Source organism: Mirounga angustirostris, unplaced genomic scaffold (assembly GCF_029215605.1).
Source record: "Mirounga angustirostris isolate CCGP_5_RB_7025 unplaced genomic scaffold, mMirAng1.0.hap1 SCAF_2, whole genome shotgun sequence".
In the NCBI taxonomy this organism is placed as follows: Eukaryota; Metazoa; Chordata; class Mammalia; order Carnivora; family Phocidae; genus Mirounga; species Mirounga angustirostris.
In genome coordinates, this window is record NW_026991710.1 from 118,501,024 (window position 1) to 118,521,548 (window position 20,525).

General features: G+C 42.0%; 1 pseudogene; it reads right to left on the reverse strand.

The window, feature by feature from the left end:
- Window positions 1-12,453: 12,453 nt before the first annotated feature.
- LOC123848843 (forkhead box protein K2-like) overlaps window positions 12,454-20,525 on the reverse strand; it is a 28,222-nt pseudogene continuing 20,150 nt past the window's right edge.

A 20,525-nucleotide genomic window follows, 5' to 3' on the forward strand; every position in this document is an offset into this window, starting at 1 on the left:
TTACTCCCCGCCAGGTCTTTCTCAGAACTCTGGGGGAGCACAAAGGGGGCCTCTGCATGTGTACACAGAAGGGGCGTTGACTCTGGCCTCGAGGGGGCCCTGCCACAAGCGCTGCCTACGGTTTGCAGGCTGCTGACCTCAAGCTGGGCCATGTTGGACACTTGAGCAATCAGAAACTTAAAACTCTCCAAGTTCAGTTATAGGCTCTCTAAAGGAGAATGCCTCACACATGTTCAGGTGGCCAGTCCTCCCCACCATCCGAAGGTCAGTTTAAGGAAACAGAGGGACAAAACTGGAATATATCTCAAGAAATCATAGGGTTTTAGTGAAAAACCAGTTAGAGCAGACAGATGGCCGACGCACACTTCCAACTTTGTTTAGGATATTTAGAGCAGTTATTCTTATATCATGTGAAGGCAATGCCTGACAGCAGGTGTTAGTCACCATCATTTAGAGTGTGTCTAATAGAGCCTTAGGTATGGAAGCAGGATTACTGACATTTTATTTTGTCATTTTCCTATTAAGATGTCAAACATACTTTAACAGCATTTTTAATGATTTCAGGGGGCAACTTATCAGCTCTCATCTCCGAGCTCCTGACACACTCAGAATAGAACATTCTTTCCATTTCTTTAGAAACCAAGTGTTTCAAGGAAAGAATATCAGGTATGTAATTTTTTCAAATTATAATATTTATGGGTCTTGTTTGCTGTTTATTACAAGGAATAGAATTGAGGTTAAATCATCTAATTGCAAAGCAGGGCTCCAGGGATCTAGTCCCAGCTGTGCAGCTGAAATAGCAGCGAGAGCCAGATAAAGTCATTTTCGGTTTCTTGGAACATCATTTTCCCATTGGAAAAGAGAGTCCTTGGAAAAAAAACTTAAACAGAGAGGGGGAGGAGAGTACTCAGTGGAAGAACACATTAGAAGAACTTGGCTAAACTCTGACAGTATTACCAGTTAATTCTATGACCCTTTATTCTATTGAGTATCTCACTGAAGATCTGCCAAAAAAAGGTTTATATAAGAATAAAGAAACAAATTGGGGCACGTGGGTGGCTTAGTTGGTTAAGCGTCTGACTCTTGATTTCTGCTCAGGCCATGATCTCAGGGTTCTGGGATCGAGCCCCGCATCGGGCTCTGTGTTCAGCAGGGAGTCTGCTTCTCCCTCTCCCTTCCCCTGCTTGTGTGCGGTTGATCTCTCTCAAATAAATAAATAAATAAATAAATAAATAAATAAATAAATAAATAAATAAATAAATAAAATATTAAAAAAAAGAATAAAAACCAAATTGAATGAAAAGTAGGGAAGGGGAAGAAGAAACCAGAAAAGCAGTTAGAAGAGTATTAAGGGAACTCCCCCCCCCCCCCCCGCCGCCGAATACAAACACTCAACAAATATAAAACAACTCAAGGGAGCAGGTGGATTGGACTCACTAAGAAAAAGAGAACAAAACCAAATAGGGTAAATTCAGGATCAAAAGCCCTAAGGATAAGTTCTTGGGGAAAAATTAATAAGTACCCACTTAAGATTTATGGGATTGGAAAGCTGATTGCAAAATGAGTTGGGATGAATCAAAAAATACTTCTGTGGTGCTTTATTTACCAGTGAAGGAGCTTTAGGAATAGAAATAGAAAGTGGTTTTGAGATAAATATCTGGAAAGAAATACAGGGCCCTTCTTGGCTTAGTTTTTGCTAACAACTCTAAGCAATTCATCTGGTACCTATGTGAGTAGCAATTACTGAGAAATTAAATTGTTGTTGGAAAAATATAATCCTAAATTAAGGAGTTATTGCAAATTTCTAAGTGAAACATTAGTAGAAAATAAAATAAGTAGCAACCTTTTTTCTAATTATCTACCTAAATGCAAAACCACGTATTTCTGATAAAATATTCATGGTTTTTTTTTAATTTAATAAACACTTGTGAGCCTCTACTCAGAGTACTAATTTAAGTACCAAGAGCAGTACTCAAAAATATTTGCTGAAATAAAGCACTAAAAATTGCGGGAATATTTCCAGAAATATTCCCAATCTCCCATTTTTCTGGCATATCACAGGTTATTCCTTTATAAGCCTAAGATAGCCTCAATGTATCTAATTTTACAATCAAAGTGATTTTTTCTCCTTTACTATCACACAATCATGTCTCCAATGAAATATTTTGGTCTTTCTTTTCTTTAGACATCTCACTGAATAACACTTGAGCAATTTATTTTTGCATTTTTATATGGAAGAGATAACAGAATACAGAGTTAAAGACTGGGATGTGAAATTCATCTTTAGCAATTGTGACCTCATCATTATGGTCAGGCCATAACTATCGAATAATATTTGAGGACACTGAACAAATTAATAATCAGAGAACGTTAAAGTTGGAAGGAGCTATGGAACTTATTTATCTTCAATACTTAATTTTACAGACTCAGTTTCACTCAGTAAGAACTTTTGACTCTGAGTTAGCACTGGGTTGGCTGCTGGAAACCATGGAAATGGAAAAATGAAGGCTTGAAGAGGTCCTGTGACATATCCAAGGTCACAGGTTATGCTAGATATCTCCTCTTTGACCCACTGTCCACGTTCTCTGCTCTCTACTCCTGGATGCTGACCTTGAGGGACATTTTATCAGTAAGATTTCTAGTCTTCTGGCTTCTAGTTGAGAGTAGAACACCTGTGGAGGACACTGCCCAAAGATCAGAGGATGAGGAGGAAAGGGAGATCAGGGTATTTATCCACCTGTTCCTTCCCTTGTGGTTGCTTGGAGCTGGCTGCAGGCTTGGAATGTCAGGGAGCCCCCTCCACAAGATTTGCCTGCTTCAGCTTCTGATAACTGCTCCCTCCACATCTTCTTTAGGCTACAGATGGCTACAGGTGGTTATTAACCCCACATTCTACATTTTCCCTCATGGTTTCCTATATGCTGCCCGTATCTTCGTAAATAATGCTTTAATTAAATTTTCCTTAAATTACCCTATTTTTTTAAATTTTTTTTTAAGATTTTATTTATTTATTTGATAGAGAGAGACACAGCGAGAGAGGGAACACAAGCAGGGGGAGTGGGAGAGGGAGAAGCAGGCTTCCCGCCGAGCGGGGCGCCTGACGTGGGGCTCGATCCCAGGACCCTGGGATCATGACCTGAGCTGAAGGCAGTCGCTTAACCAACTGAGCCACCCAGGCGCCCCTTAAATTACCCTATTTTAACATGCCATCTGTTTTCTGTTGGGACATGAGGGATATACAGCTTATAGAATGATTTTCAGTTTACTTGATTTGGTATGTCCTCTGGGAGGTTTGTAAACCAGTTTTTACTTAAGGTTAACAAAACTCTGATTGTCGATAGGGCTTAACTATTTTTTTAAAATTTTATTTTATTATGTTATGTTAGTCACCATACAGTACATCATTAAATTTTGATGTAGTGTTCCATGATTCATTGTTTGCGTATAACACCCAGTGCTCCATGCAATACGTGCCCTCCTTAATACCCATCACTGGGTTAACCCATCCCTCCACCTCCCTCCCCTCTAAAACCCTCAGTTTGTTTCTCAGAGTCCATAGTCTCTCCTGGTTTGTCTCTCCCTCCGACTCCCCCCCCCTTGAGCTTAACTGTTTTTAAGCCATTGATGCAGGAGTCAAAGGAGGAACAACACAGCAGAGTCAATATGGTGGCAGTGGAATTTTACCTTCAATTTCCTCAAGTTGATACTTAAATAGCTGGTGGCTCAATCACATTCTTTGATTCTGAATTCTAGCAAGTGGATTTCCATTTGGTGAGAGATACCTGTTCTGTCCCTCTGCTCTAAACATATGGTAATAGGGTAAGTCATTGTGTTTTGACTGAATGGTTACCAAGTTTGATTGTCAAAGCAACACAATTGAGACTGTGTTGGCCTAAACCTGTGGAAGAGGGGGTGCCTTCAGAAGTCTCAGGAAAGCCTTAAATTTTGTCTTTCCTACTCTCAGCTCTCTAAGATTCTATTCAACTGCTGGCTTATGGTTAAAATCCTCCAATAGTAGAGCCCATTCTTGAGCTTAAGACTTTGATCCTTATTCAAATTGTACTCTCCTTGAGAGTTAAGAACACGTTAAACTCTTGGTGATTAAAAAGGATCTCAGGTAAAAGTGTTTTAGGTCTTTCTGAGAAATTTGGGAACAGAGAGAGATCTGAGAGGCTTGGATACTATAATTAGTGGGGGAAAAAAAGGAGACACTTAAGTGTGGGGAAAATATATATCATAAATTTGCCAGACTTAGAAATAAGATATGATTTAAGAGAAAGTTGAGAAAACTCTTTCTCAATCATAGAACTGGGTATAATGAATGCCAATTGGGAAAAGAGTGAAAAGCAATTTGAGTAAACTGCCTTGTTTATTGGTCCCCGCCTTTGGCATCATACGTGAATATATGTTACAGTTGTGTTGAATGGGATGCAGTAAATAATAGCAGTATTTATGGACTTACCATATGCTAGACAGTGTTCTAAGTATATTACATTTATTAACTCATTTGATGTGCCTAACAATTTCATGAGGAAGATGTATTATTGGTCTCTGTATTAGTTTCCTAGGGCTGTCATAACAAAGTACCACCAACTGGGTGGCTTAAACAAAAGGGATTTATTGTCTTAGTCTAATGGCTAGAAGCCCCAAATCCGGGTGTTAGCAGGGTTGGTTCCTTCTGAGGACTCTGCAGGAGAATCTGTTGTAGGCCTTTCTCTCAGTTCTGGTGGCCTTAGACATTCCCCACTTGTAGATGGTCTTCTCCCTATGTCGCACTGTCTTCCCTCTGTACGTATCTGTGTCCAAATTTCCCATTTTTCTAAGGACACTGCTCATACTGGATGGATTAGAGCCTACTTCATCTGATCTTGATCATCTGCACAGATCCTATTTACAAATACAAATGTGTGTTGATAAATGTATATACCTGTATCTTAGCTATGGGATTGAAGGTGTTTCACATTATTTTGCATCCTAACCACTTTTTATTGGGCTTTGTCCCTAATTGGAGGTGGTTCCTTTGGCACCTGCCTTGGTGCATTCAATCCATAGCCTGATAAGAGTGTTTGAGGGATTATCACGGCCAATATTTTTTTCACCATTGACATAAAAGCAGAAGGATTTTGAAAGCTAGAGAGATGCATAAAGCAAGATGGAGAAAGGGAGATCTGATAGCGGCAACCTGTGTTTAGAGCAATATGGCAGCACCTGCTGTTTGCCCACCTTCTGCCTGGCACCTTTCCCCTCTCTCAAGTCACGACCTGGTACAGAGGGAGAGACACGTGCCTCTGACCTTGTCATGCCCTTCCTGCCCTCTGAAGAAGGCTTGAAGCGGTCCTTTCTGGGTATGATGTCAGTGCTAGTGCTTGAGGTGGGGAGTGAATTTAGTGACTTCAACTCTCCTTGTCCTTCTCTGCATTCTTATAAGAATAATGGAATTTCAGAAAGCCATAGTGTAGAGAAACATCTGAGATCATGTAGAAATCCTCGGGAGAGACCATTGAACTAATTGTCCCTTAAGGTTGCTTCCAATTCTGTGATTCTAGAATTTATTTTTCAAATAAAGAAGTTGAGGCCCTGAGAAGCAAGTAATTCGAAAAATAATATATCAACAGTTAGTGCCAAGGCAGGACTGCATGACTGGTGAAGAAGACTTTGCACGCCCATCATCAAATCCATGAGCCTCCATGTCAGTCCTCAGTCAGAATTCGTATTCCTTCTGCCTTACTTTTAGACATTTGTTTCCTAGTCAGACTCTATGACCTTTCAAGCTCTTGTGAAAAGGCTCATTCACCAACTACGGTGAAATATGCCTGCGAAGACGGTGGAGGTAAATGAATGTGCCAACACACAGCACGCTGCTCCCCCTTCAATGGCATGAATTCTGGGATCCCAGTGAAGTAATGGCTCACAAGACTGCCGTCCCCCCCACACCACCACCTGATGCCCCTCAAAATGCTCACGTGGGAAACAACTTTCCAGCTGATAACTTTGCTGTAACTATAAATTTGGGAACAAGAAGAGAAACAGTATTTATTTATTAAAAAAAAATTTTTTTTTTTTTTGAGAAACAGTATTCGACTGAAAGTTCTGCTTTGTTTTGGATACTAAGCCAAGAATGAGGTGTCTCAGCTTTTATACGTGCTCTGTCGGTCAGAGAGAAAACTGTGGAATTTGTAGTACTTTGTACCGTGGAGTAGATTGTACAGGTGAATTTCTCTCCTCTTTTCTGTTCCCTCCTTCAGAACTCAGCTGGCTGCAGGAGGCTCTGGGATGATGCATGTCTACTCACACTATGCAGACAGTTTCCATGTCTGTCTTAGCTCCTCTCATCAGAATTTATATTTACCAAAAAAAGAGGCAGCGAGATTGCCAGTAGCCATTCCCTGAGGTCAAGGACCCCGTTATGGCCCAGTTCTTTTTTTCCTTCCCACAGCACCTAACATAAAGCCCTGCACCCTCTTAGTCCCTCCGTGAGTGCTACTGCCAACTGACTTACCTTTCCGGCCGGCCCCCACTGTAGCACAAGCTTGTCAGCAAAAGAAGTAGGAGCAATTCTCCTCTCAGCTGCCCTGCCAAGAGCTCAGGAGAATTTTGTCCGGGGGTTGCGACAGGAAGATCAAAGAAGAGACAGTACATTTAATCAGTTTCTGAGCTCTATCCTCTAAGTATGTGCGAGTATATAGTAACTAGTAATGATTTATCCTAACACATCTTCATCTGAATTCTAGAACATCTTCTAAGCAATACTCCATCAATCCTCCAAGCAGTTTTTAACACAGATGAGAAAATGAACATGTTTTCTATGACTCATAAACAGTATGGATGCTCTTAATAAACACAATTTTATAGAGATTGTGATGATGATTTCTCAGCCCTAGCTAAGTCAGAGAAATGAGTTCACTTTGGGGCAATCACTCACTGAATGGAAAGTTGTGTGCAAATGCAAGAATGACAGTGGATCTGTCTCATACCTGGTGCCTCATAAACATTAATTATATGTTGAGTAATGTATGACTCCATAGAAAATTCCTTCCTTATATTTAAAAAAAGTCTTTCTTATTTTTTAAGGGACAGGAACACTACATATAACTGTAAAAATAAAATATACACAAGTATATACAGGAAAATGTGAAAGTCATTCTCATTATTTTGTTCTTTCAGACTCCCTGGTAGTAATAACCATTAACAACTTGTGTATCCTTGCAAACACTTTTTCCTATGTATGTACATATGTGTATTTATGAAATATAAAATATAAAAATCTATACATTATTTATGAAATATAAAGGTCTATATATCATTCTGTAACTCATTTTCATCACTGAGTAATGCATGCTGTGGTATTAAAAAATATAAATCTATAAAATCTATAAATCTAAGTGATGCTTTTTAATCGCCACATACCTTCTTTTCAGCCGAAAAGATTTTTAATGCATCTCCTATTGATGATCATTTATGTTGCTTCTAAGTATTTTCATACTGCAGACAATGCTACAATAAATATTCTTGTGAACAGAAATGCTACAATAAACATTTCTGTGGCATTCTTTGCAATAAGAAAAGAATTGTTATAATTCTTTTTGGAGAAGGGAAGTGTGTTTTTAATGTAAATTCCTAAAGGAAGAATTGCTTTCAAAGGGTAATTCCGTGTATGTTAGGGTAAGTCCTAAATGTTTAAGACCCTCATTATTATTCACAAGATGACATATTGGCTAAGTGGCTAGATTCAGTCATATGCCTGCAGTCAGCTGTGGGTTGGCTAGGCAGTCCTGCTGATCTTGGTGGGACTCTCTCACAAGTCTGGGGTTAGCTAGCTATTGTCTGGTCTGATAGCCTCAGCTTTGAAGCTTAGTCTGGGCATGTTCTCTTACAGTAAGACAGGTTAATGAGAGGGAGTGGAAATGATGTGGGAAACAAAGGCAGAAGAAAAATTATTGAAAAAGTCCTTGAAACAGGCAGAGTGACATTCCTCTAGGCACTCAACTGCCTCAATGTTAATACTTTGCTAAGGGCAAAAGGCAATCCTAGCCTGACACGCCTCCCTCCCCCCACCCCCCCAAGGTCCTGTAAGTCTACTTTAACGTATAAAAAATTCCTTTGGAAACTTCCTTTATCTCTAACCCCCCCCAAAATACGTGTTGGCAATCATCCCCCAAGCATATGGCCCACCGATATACATCTGAAGGGTCTCATGACTACGGTTTTATTACACGGTAATAAATGACCTTTTCCCTACAATAGCTAGCCCCCTCAAGGTCCTGGAAACCTTGCTTCCAAAATTCCTTAGAGACTTACATTATCCCTAACCCCTTCCCAACTTGGAAGTCTATAATGCGCCACTCCTCATGACCCCATTGCAGCTCTTTCTGCCCACGGGTCCTGTCCCCGTGCTTTAAAAAATCACCTTTTGCACCAAAGACGTCTCAAGAATTCTTTCTTGGCTGTTGGCTTCGAACCCTAATAACGTCTTTCCTACATCAGGAACATGTAAGCATTTCTTCAAGTCTCTTGTGTCGAGCTTACTGTTATCCACGGGCCAAAGCAAGCTACATGGCTGAGAGTATGGGGTATGAGTGGGATGGCATTGGCAAAGGTATGGAAAATTAAGATCATTTTTGCAATAAATTTCTATACATATTTAAAAAGTTTACAGATACTGCCAAATTGCCCTCCCACACAATTTGATTTGTTTTTACCACAACATATGGTGTATAAAAGAGGGTTTGGGCAACAGAATTCAGTGTCCCATGTGAAATATTAGAAACATAGCACAATTTTACTTTAATGACCTGTGTCCCTTCCTTTTGATTTCTGCTACAATGTTCTAGGACAACTAAGTATATTATAGTTATTGCTTTTTTCTGTTGTATAGTTTTCCTAAAGATTTATGATGTTTACATTATTTTTTATAACTAAGTTTTAACTTTAATTAAAGCAACTTTAATAGTTCTTTTTTTAGCCTTAGTCATAATTAAAAGGGAATTAATATGTACTGTTAATCTTTTCATAAAGTAGCTTCTATATTCCAACGACTGTGTATTTTGCACTACCTCTTAGTTTAATGAAATTTTGTTATTAGGTAAGTTTGCAAAACATAGGCACAGGTGCTATATTTTCTGAAATCATTTACATCTAACAATCCTTCTCTGTTGCTTTTATATATGAATAAGGTGAAGCTAAACTATTGGGTCACATATTTCTCCTTATTTATCTACTATCTTCTGGAATTGAATGGTCCTATGGAGAGTTTCGAGATAGATTTTTTTCCCCTCTCATTCATTCATTTGACACTTATTTATTGAGCTTCTACCATTGGACAGGCACTACTCTAGGTATTGATTGTATAGAAATAAACAACATACGTGCAAATATCTCTGCTCTCCTGGAGCTTAAATTCTAGTGGGAGGACATATACAATAAGCAGAATGAATAAATAATGAATGATCTATATTGTATAGATAAATAAATATAATTTAACAAGAAAAGGAGGGATATGGAGTGCCAGAGTGAGGGGTACCTTTAAATGGGGCAGTCAGGAAAAGAATCCATGAGAAGTTGACATTTGAAGGATATGAGTGAACAAGACTTACAGATATTTGCATCAAGAACATTCCAGGCAGGGAGAACAGCAAGTGCAAAGGCTCTGAGGTAACATGTCTGGCATATATGAGGAAGAGTATGGAGGCCTGTTTCACTGGAACAAACAAAATAAGGTGAAGAATAGAAGAGATGAGGTCAGGCTAACTGAGGTTAAGATTAGGTTGAGCCTTATAGATCATTTTAGAAATTTGGTTTATATCACAATGAGAGGTAAAAACACTGGATGGGTTTGAATAGAGAAGTGACAGGTCTGACTTAATGATTTAACCAAAATATTCTGGCTGCTTGTAAGTGACTTTAAATTTGTTGTTGTTTGTCTTCTCCTCATGGATACTCAGAGAAAACTTAAATTTTTTTATCCTTGAAGTATAAAATCTTTCTCAGCATATGCATATTAGTTGTGGTGGTTTTATGTTATTATTTTCTGTAACATACTACATCCTTTTGACTCATAAATTTGGCTCTTTCTTCATTTGGGGAAAGTTTTCTTCTGTAACATCTTTTAATGTCTTTTTAATTTCATGTACTATTTCATATTTCAGGGGCACCCTTTATCAGTTTGTTGAAATGCTGGTGTTTGCCCTCCTGCTATCATTTTTGTTTTAAATACTTCCCTATCTTTGCTTCCTCTGTATTTGGTCTATAATTTTCTCAAAACTATCCCCCACATATCAGAATTATTTTTCTCTCATTTTCCTTCTACCTGCTTCATATTTATTTATTGTTTCCTAGCTCTTTGTGGTCTTCAACTTTTTTCATTGCCTTTTCCTTTAAAATTTTTTATTGTGTTATTTATTTTTCCTCTGTCATCTTATTTCATAGATAATTTTCTTTATTTTCTGTCATAATGCAAAGTCTAAACGTCTAATTTCTTGGAGTATGCTTATTCTAGAAAAATCTTTTAAACTTGTTCCATTTTTAAATTTTTTTCCTGCTCTAGTATTTTTGTGTTGTTGATGAGCCTTTTATATTTATGCTTTTCATTTTTGAAAGGGGATGGTGCTGTCTAGGCCTTTTCATTGCCCTAAATGGGTTGGGTGGTTCCTATTTTGCTCCCTTCTGTTTTCACCTGGGTCCTCTTTGCACCCTCATTTTATAATGTGAGCTTGAGGCAAGGTGTAATGTGTAATGATGCCTTCTGTTTCTGAGGGGATAGTTGCTAGAAAGAACACACCTATAAGGGACCTCAATTTTATGTTTCTGTTTCTTTCTTCATGGATATTATTATTATTATTATTTTTGAAAAGGGTATGCAGTATAAGACTGAATCTTTTTTTCACATGAGGTAGGACAGTTCTGTCGTTTTAAACACACACAACACTTAGGAGGCTTGTTTTACTTAGAGTGGAAAATTATGCCAGGAACAAAGTCAACAAAAAGAAACAAACCACAGGAACCCCTGTGGTGGCTCAGTCCGTTAAGCATCTGCCTTCAGCGCAGATCATGATCCCAGGCTCCTGGGATCCAGTCCCGCATCTGGCTTCTTGCCCAGCGGGAAGCCTGCTTCTCCCTCTCCCTGCCTCTCTGCTGCTTGTGCACTCTCTCTCTCTGTCCCTCTGACAAATAAATAAAATCTAAAAAAAAAAAAACACAATACAGTAAGAATACTTAAAAAAAAAAAAAAAGAAAAAAGAAACCACAAAAAGTAGCAGGAAAGAACCAATTAAGTGCAGCTCCAAGAATCCAGCCGTTCTTTGGGTCATGGTTACATGCAGCCCGATGTGGGCGTATGTGAGTCCGTCCTGCATACTGAGCTGGAGGTGCACGACATGCATCAGGCGTCTGTTCTAACATGGAGCACCTGCAGATATCCTCAAGTAGCTCCATCTGAACTTTAACAGGACAAACAAAAGGAGATCATTCCATAGGCTGAAAACAAACAACAAAAACAAAACGACACTGTTTCTTTTCCCCCAAACGAAATCAACATGAAAGGTCCTAGGAGATTCCAAAATTTCCAGAGTAGAAACGGAATGATCTGAAATGTCAGAGACCCCAGTATTTTGTAAAGAAAGTATACCTCAAAATATTCCAGTTCCCCACGAGAACAACAAGATACTGCCTTGTCTACCAGTGCCAACGCCAAGGGTCTGGGGAGGGCAGCGGGGAGGGCTCCCGCCCTGTCCCTGCAGCTCTGCCTGCCCCAGGCACGGCCCTCAAGAGGACCACGAGTCTCTGCTCTGGGTTACAAGCTGAGCTCAGAATGGGGAGGCGCTTCCGGAACCAGGCTTTACTGCAGGTGGTTTTGTTCGGGTGTGATTTCTTTCTTTGAGTTTGAAGGCCATCTGCATTTTTGTGTTTTCAGTGCTGAGGTGAAGTCCAACCGCAGGGCCCTCTACCCTTCCGAGACAACATGCTTCCAGCATAGGTGAGAGACAGTGTGTCCTTTTGGCACCAGAGAGTTAATATACAAGTAAGAAAAACTGTCCTGATAAATAGTTACAGAGGAGCTGGAGGCAAGGACAGTGATAAATAGGTTACACATTAGAAGCCCCGGGGGCAAAACATCCTGACTTTGCAGCTTCCAAGATCCTGGGGCTAACAGACCAAGAACCGCTGGTGCAGAGCCTGCCTCCCCTCTTACTCCTCTGCTCTGGGGTAACCCCTAGACTCATTACAATGCATTTGCATTAGGGTTTTAGTCCCCCAAGGAGGTTCCCATAGAAACCTTGTAGGTTTCTCCCAACCTGTGGGGGGAGTTCCCCAAATGATTGGAAGCAGCCTCTATTAGAGACCACCCTGTCCATGATCCAAGACTCCCCCCCTCCATAAAAAGAAAGTACCCCTGTAGCCTCAGGGCGGTTGCAACCTCTGGCCTGTCCACTCTTTCTTCTTTAGAGTGTACTGTCCTTAAGAAACTGCTTTGTGCTTGCTACCTTCCTTCTGGCTATCTTTCTTTGAGCGTGGATCCCCATGTAAATCTTTTCGTGGGGAATCCAAGGACTGCAACCTCCATTCACACAGCGCAGGTTCTTCTGGTGGTAATAGTCCCAGTCGCTCGTTTGGGATGACCTTCTCCCTGCTGGCCACCGGCTGTGGTCCACACTCAGGGTGAGGAAGATGCTCGTGCTGTCTTCCGTCTTGAACTGTCTCTGCTCTGACCGCTCTGACTGGTCGCCCTTCTCGTGCTCTGTGGGCAAAGAGGCCGACACTGACGCATGTGTTGCCAGCTTGCGCAGAGGACTCACCACTGCATTGTTCACCTGGTCGCGACCGGCAGCCGGGATTGGCACCGTGTGAGTCCCGTTTTGTGTTAGGGTTTTTTTGAGCAACCGGTACCTGACCTGGAGGTACCTGTTATACTGTGGTGACTGGACAAGGGGTGGTCTGTGACGTCTGAGTGGTCTGGCCAGCAGTGCCTAGTGTGGCACGGCTAATTGCAGGAATAGGCTCTACGTTCACCTTCACTTCTTTGTGATCTCCATTCTCTTGCAGCTGTGCCTTAGGAGGGGCCAGCACGGCCCCCTGAGTGACCACTGCCTGGCCGGCGACAGTGTATGTGTTTGCTGGGGCCAGGCTGGCCCTGCTGGTGATAGACACCGCTGGGATCTGATGGATGACGTGCACTTCCTGCACAACAAGCTGCCGGGAGGCCGAGGTGGTCACGGGGCTGTGACTGTGTAGGTGACAAGCCTGATGGTTGGTGGCAGCTGCTGCTACATGGCAATTAAAACGGGCCAGCTAGGCAGCCTGGTGTGCTCTGGGCAGACGGGGCCTCTTGGATGGCAGCCAGTTTGGACTGTGAGGTGCCAGGCTCAGGCTCTGGGGGCGGGGAGGGGGGCGGTGAACCTTCTCTTAAGAGGCTCTTGGGGGTCTGGGCACCGCTGCAGTGAGCAGACAGCACTCCAGTGTGATTGAGAGAGGCTGGGGCCCTTCTAGATGAGAGAGGTCCCGGGGGCGGGGGGGGGGGGGGGCGGTTTGAAGCAAGGCCACGCCCCTAGACCATCTTTATCCTAGAAGCCTGCTCTATTAATTTGCTTTCAGAGGTAGGATCTATCCTCCGGAATAAGCCTTTGCCTGGTTCTTCCTGGGAACCTGGTATTTTGATGAAATAACGATTCGGAGAGATTGCAGCAAATTGAATTCTGCCAGTCCTTGTCCACAGTCCTGTAGTATGGATAATTTTTAGTGAATACATTCTATTTAGGGTGAGTTGTTTATCAGGAACCATTGTAATTGCTTGTACGATCAACTGTGCAGAGGAATAAGGTGGCTTTGAATCCTCTTCTGGGCTGTCTCCACCAGAAACTTCCTTTTCATTTTCTGGCTGCAAGTTGGCGGCCATTAAATTGCGGTCAGCTGGTATCACACAGCCCATTTTGTGCCCCGAAGGGCCTGCTCCCCGCGGGCTGGATGAGCAGGCATTTGCAGCACTGACGCCTTGCGTGGGGGAGGGAAGGGGGCTGATGAAGCAGGCCGTGGTGTCTGGAATGTTGATGGTCAGGGGCAAGACGTGGGCGGGCACGGCTTCCCCGCGGAGTCTCCTGCTACTCCCTCTTCTCATTGGACAGGGCGGAGAACGTGATCTCGATGTTTGTGTCTGGGAAGCTGAACGCGCATGCGCGGGAGCTGTAGCGGCAGCCACGGACGCCTCCGGAACTCGCTGAGCTCCAATGCGCTACTCTTGCCGAGGCAGCGCGGGAAGCGGCTTGGGGCGTGAGGCTGTCGTGGTGGCGCAGCGAGATGAAGCTCGAGTGGCCCATGTTCACCTCCACTGGGCCCTGCAACCAAGTGGCGCCCGGTGATCACCGAGTGCTTCTCCATCGGGTACTGGAACTCGTGGCCCTGGAGGCACGCCAGGTCCCAGGAGTGGGGCGGGACCCGCCAGGGGCCTGCGACTGTCCCTGCAGCCTTCCATGGAGGCCATGGAGCTGAGGACGCATGAGGGTGCCTGGTGAGCGACAAGTGAAGGCTTCTCCATTGTATTGATTCATTGACTGATTCATAGATTTATTTATTTTAGAGAGAGAGAGAGAGAGAGCATAGAGGGAGGGGCAGTGGAAGAGGGAGAGAGAGTCTTAAGCCGACTCAGCGCTGAGTGCGGGGCCGGGTGGGGTTGAATCTCACCACCCTAAGATCAGGACCTGAGTGGAAACCAAGAGTCCGAGGCTTAACCAACTGCGCGACCCAGGCGCCCCTTTCCATAGTTATTATGAAGGACATATCTGGGGGGTATTCCTCTATGGTGAAGGGCGCTTTCAGTTTGAGAATGCTCCTCCACCTCAGGGGGAGTGTGTATGTTGGATGAGTTTGGTGGTCCTCTGGCTTCCAGGAATCACTCTTTAATCCGAGGCAGTGGAGAAGAGTGTTTAGAAGAACAGCCCGTATTTCTGCCCCTATACCATTGAGTTGAGTTTGTTCTAAGTTAGGGGTATCAGTGAAGGTTCCATGAATTTCTTTTTCCCCCTCTGCTGTCCTTTTCCCCAGTTGTCAGGAGAAGTCATCACTGCGTTAGTTCTGGGAGCCCTAATTGTTCTGTTTCTGGAAGGAACTTTTAAAGGATTGTTTGAGTTAAGCTTCCTTTACTTGTTTCACGACTGATGATAGGTTCTTTCTTTATTCTTTTTCTTTTTGGAGGATACTGTCATGTTATATGTTTTATGTCTCTCTGCCATCTTTCCCTGTACGTGGCTTGCGTGTGTTTAATCTCCTTGAAAAATTCTCATAAAACTTGCTTTTGTGGCTAGTTTTAAAACCCTTCACTATTGTAGTCTTCATGATGTCTGTCCTAGTCATATGACACCTATCCTATGCCACAGAGGAAGTGAAATTGTGTGTGGTCATGGTTAAGATGTTTGAGGGAATTCTCCAGGCAGCTTGTATCATTTCTTTTAAAAATGTATTTTCCTCTTTGACCCAGAATATACTGAAAAGTAATTTTATAGAAGATTCATTTCTGTCTTTCTGAATTTGTTCAATTTAAAGATCATTTTTTTCCCCTCTGATATAAAACAAGGATCCTGGCTGGGGCTGTCTAGCAAGTAGTGTCCTGAAGTATATGAATTTGTTTCCTGGGGCTGCTGGTAACAAATTGCCACAAACCAAGTAGCCTGAAACAACAGAAATTTATTCTCACAATTCTGGGGATTAGAAATCCAAAATTAAGGTGTCAGTGGGGCCATCCTCTCCCTGAAGAAACAAGGGAAGAATCTTCCCTCGACTCTTCCCAGCTTCACGCAATCCTTGGCGCTCCTTGGCTTGCAGCTGCTTCCGTCAATCTTGTCATTACATGGTCTTCTTCCCTGTTTGTCTCTGTTTCTCTGTGTGTCCTCTCCTCTTTTAAGGGCCTGATTAGTCCACTGTAACCCATGATCTCCTTTTTACTGAACTAATTGCACCTGCAAAGGTCCTATTTCCAAATAAGGTCACATTCTGAGGTTCTGGGTGGACATGAATTTTGGGGCTATACTATTCAGTCTACTAAGGGGATGGGGCAGGTAGTGTGTAGAGACTGAACCCCTCCGGACTAAGAAGCACGTAAGTGTTGGTATTTGAGTAGTGTACCAGTGAAGGAAGATTCGAAATCATGGTTTGTTCTCTCTGTACGCTCAACTACCCAATGTGCCTTCAAAGCTTGGTTAGGGGGTGTCTGCAGGTATGGGGTGTAATTAGTGAGGGAAGGATCAAGAGGAGTGCAATAGGAGAAAAGATACTCGGTTTCACAATGAGCCTGTTCGTTTCTTCAAGTATGAAAGTGGAAGCTTAGAGCCTGATCCAGAAGAGGATCTGCAAAGTGGGAGCTGCTCTGTAGCAAATATACAAGGAAACCGAAGTGGTTGAATATTGCTTTGCATAATGCCTTTCCAAATACCTCGGGTGGAAGCAGCTTCTCTTCAACCGCAGCCTCAGGTCAAGAGCTGTATTTGTCTTTCCTGCAGCAGAGGAACCTTCGTCCTTAGCTCTTGCGTGGACCTGACTTGGGAGGAGGTGGGGTCATGAAGTAGGAGAGAACACAGTGGTGAGGACAGTGCGGACACCAGCACTTGACATTCTGTCTCCAGAAAAGTAAACATTCGTGATTGCTACCTTGGCCACTATCCTCTCACCCTGATCTCTAATCCCCCGTGCTAACGTCGAAAAGGACTTTGAATCCTCTGACGTTTGCTTGAGCTTAGAGTTCTTTTTTTTTTTTTAAAGATTTTATTTATTTATTTGAGAGAGAGAGAGAGAGAAACAGCATGAGAGGGGATAGAGTCAGAGGGAGAAGCAGGCTCCCCCCGAGCCGGGAGCCCAATGTGGGACTCGATCCCAGGACTCCGGGATCATGACCTGAGCCGAAGGCAGTCGCTTAACCAACTGAGCCACCCAGGCGCCCGAGCTTAGAGTTCTTTTCAAAGCTCCAGAGCTGCTGAGGAAATTCTACCTAGTAGGGAAAAGGTATTTACTCCATTGTCTCATTTACATACATAGTTGATTAGATTTGAAAAGTAAAGAATAATGTTGGCTAGTTAAGAGTAAGATTGATTGATTGATTGATTTCTTAGAGAGAGGAGGGGGAGAGAAAGAGAGAGAATCTTATGCTAGGCACGGAGCCTGACACAGGGCTGGATCTCAAAATCCTGAGGTCATGACCTGAGCTTAAATCAGGAGTTGGACCCTTAATCAGCTGAGCCACCCAGGTGTCCCAAGAGTAAGAACTTTTTAGTCACTTGAAATTTAGAAGCTTCCTGATGAAGAAATAATTCAGGCTTTAAAAACTACCTTGTCTATTTCAATTACATTTTATTATTTGCCTGAGGCTTGACCGTAAAGACACAATAAATCTAAGAAAGAACAGAGTTATGCTCAGGCACCAAGTGGGTTATTTCAGTTACTCCAGGCAGAGAAATCTGTTTCTGAACCAAGTCTCAGCTGGTGGGACTCCTTCCTTGCTTGCACTTCATAAGTAGAAAAAAAGTGAAAGCCTAACCAAACATTCTCAGTTGCCAAGGAAGCACAACGTTTTCTGCTGAATGGAAGAGAAACGTGAACTTTCCAGTCTTGTTGACTCACTGTAAGTCGATACCAATGATCCCAAGTAAATGGTTTGTCAAACAACGGAGTTCTGTTGTCCTTTGAACTTTATACATGGTAAAAATCCAATACTAACTGATTACTTGAGAGTGGGGTATTGTAATAATTAGGTGGTTTGACTCTCTATATGTCCTCCACTCCCCACTGCTTAAATGAACTTCTACACGTACAGAACATGTATGGGTACGGAGTCAACTCAGACTAGTGCAGTTCAAAACCACACAGTTTGAGTCTTATATTTTAGGTTCTGAGCAGGTAATAGTTTAGAGGCATGCTTATAACTATGGCCCCCTATAGATGAGCCTCCTAATTGGCTTCACATGGTCTGCAAAGATAGCTCTGTCTGCCATTCTCATGTGATAAGAAGACATCCCTTGGCTGTGTGAACAGAAGTAAGAAAGAGTGCCTACTCATCCTCGAGGCTCACATATTCTAAGTATCAGGAATAGAGCTTGGATTGAGCATGGGCATCATATAAAATCACAGTGTCTCTCACCTCTTCAAATACGGAGCAGTATGAAGCCTCTGCTGAGGGAAAGATGATCACACCATGACTGAAGTTTCATTAAGCTTTGATTTGACAACAGGTGATTAGGCAAGAGTTGTTAGAGGACATTACAAGTTTGTAAAACTTTGAGATTCTTCTTTAAATAATGAAAAAAAAAAAGGCTTCAGGAAGTATTCGAAAAGCTTTCTTTAATGTCCATCTGGCCTCTGGTATAGTGCTGAGTACATGTTAGCATTCCATAAATAGTTATCCAGTGATTGATTGGCTTTGCAACTATTACACTGTAGAATGTCATTAGGAATGCGTGGTTGTTGAGAAAGGAGATAAAGATTAACAGAAGAATGAAAATAATTCAAATAAAAATGAAGTCTGTGCTTTAGATGAATTAACATGGAAATTCTTGTACATGTCTTTAAAAAATATGGTGATATTTTCAAATGCTCAAGACTCCTAATTACCTTTATGGATATGAATGGTTAGAAAGCTTGTTATTACCCTATTGATCATCAGCACTGATTTGATTGATTTCCCTGGATAGTCTCTTATTTTCCTTATTGATCTAAATAGCCCCTGGAAGCTGAGCTCACCAGACAGAGAAGAACCTTGATCTAGGGTCCCTTTCTTTATGGATCATTTGGTGTCTTTTGACTCTAAGGGTGTGGGAAGGAAGAAAGTAAGAACATGATAAAATTTTGGTCTTCTGTTTGTCCACATCTGCATCAGCTTCATCAAGAAGCCTCAAAGCTTCTTCATTACAGTGTTTTATTCCAACCCCCTTCACTGCTTTTCTAAAATTGTCAGTTTACTGAATGATCCTGTGACCATATCAGTACTGCCTAGTTCTTATTGAATATTTCAAGTAAAGCTTTGGCCATCAATCTACAATGATATTAAATTATAATTAAAGGCAAACCTAGGGTCTTCGGGTTTATAATGTTATTGTTGACAGGATTCTGAATATAAAAATTCAAAACAGATATGCCCCTGTTTGATATATATGTGCTCATTTTGGAGAACATAAAGCCTCCATTTAGAAGTAGAAGTAGAAAGGAAAACCTTTATGCCACTGAGTTAACAGGAATAGGAAATTATTCGGATGTTTTGGGGACGTGGAGCCAATTTTTAGCTGATGAAAATCATGATGTTTACGTGCCAGGCCCCTCTGCCTGGAAATGGGAATGCCAGATTAGAGGAGTATGTGCTGTGAGAATGGAGGTGCTTGCAACACCGCAAACCTGAACAGTTATGAGAAGGTAGTAGCTCTAGGTACGGATCACCAGCCATTTGGTTCTCCACCCCCACTAATCCTGGGAGTTTCTGCAGGCCAGTATTTGCCAGATTTTCAGAAGAATATTCTGTATAACTGAAGAGCTTAGCACAGGTAGTAAGTACTACTTGTTTACTATGTAATCATATATATATGCAGCTCTATATGTGTGTATATATATATATATATATATAGAGAGAGAGAGAGAGAGAGAGAAGGGGGCCTTCTCATGGCATGAAAGAGTTGGTGCATTCATACAGCTGAGCAATTTTTAAAAGATTTATTTATTTGAGAGAGAGAGAGCATTCGAGCAGGGGGAGGGGTAGAGGGACAGGGAGAGGGAGAGAGAGAATCCCTAGCAGACTCCCTGCAGAGAATGGAGCCCGACACAGGGCCTGATACCATGACTCTGAGATCATAACCTGAGCTGAAATCAAGAGTCGGACGCTTAACCGACTAAGCCACCCTGGCGCCCCAAGGAGAGCAATTTTCTGCTCAGTTAATGAGCTTCTACTCACTAAGAATATAACATAGTTTATTGCAATTTTAATAATGACAAATTTAATATAGAAGTGATTATTAACAAGTTCCTGTATCTCTAATTAGAAGGATTTGGGTTATAACAAAGTCTGGGAATATAAGCCTGAGCATATTATCCAATATTTGACAGTTACCTAAGAACACATGAATCTGATAAGTTTGTGAAATGGACTGGACATTACATTATGTCGTGCAGTTAGAACCAGAGCATCCATCAAGGCAGAGGCCAACATCTGGGATGTGATCCAGGATATTCCTGATAATGGCAGGCAGCAAGTCAGCGCTGTCCATATGCTATCTGTGCACATGTTCTGTATGAATCCAAGTCCTGATTTGGCCACTTTTTAAAGATAGCCATTGAGCAAGGCTTGGTGCAGTTCAGTATTCAAGTGACACCTGAAGATTTGGCTTCAGGGCTACAAAGATCGGTAACAGCAATTATATATTTATGTGGGTGTGCACACATGTGCCTTCAGACAAAAACAGAATAACATCAAGTTGACTTGTTTAAATTAAATTTTCAAATACTATAACCGTTAATGATCTATCTCAGATATGCTTTTATCAGGTTTCACTTCCCTCGAAATGGTATTC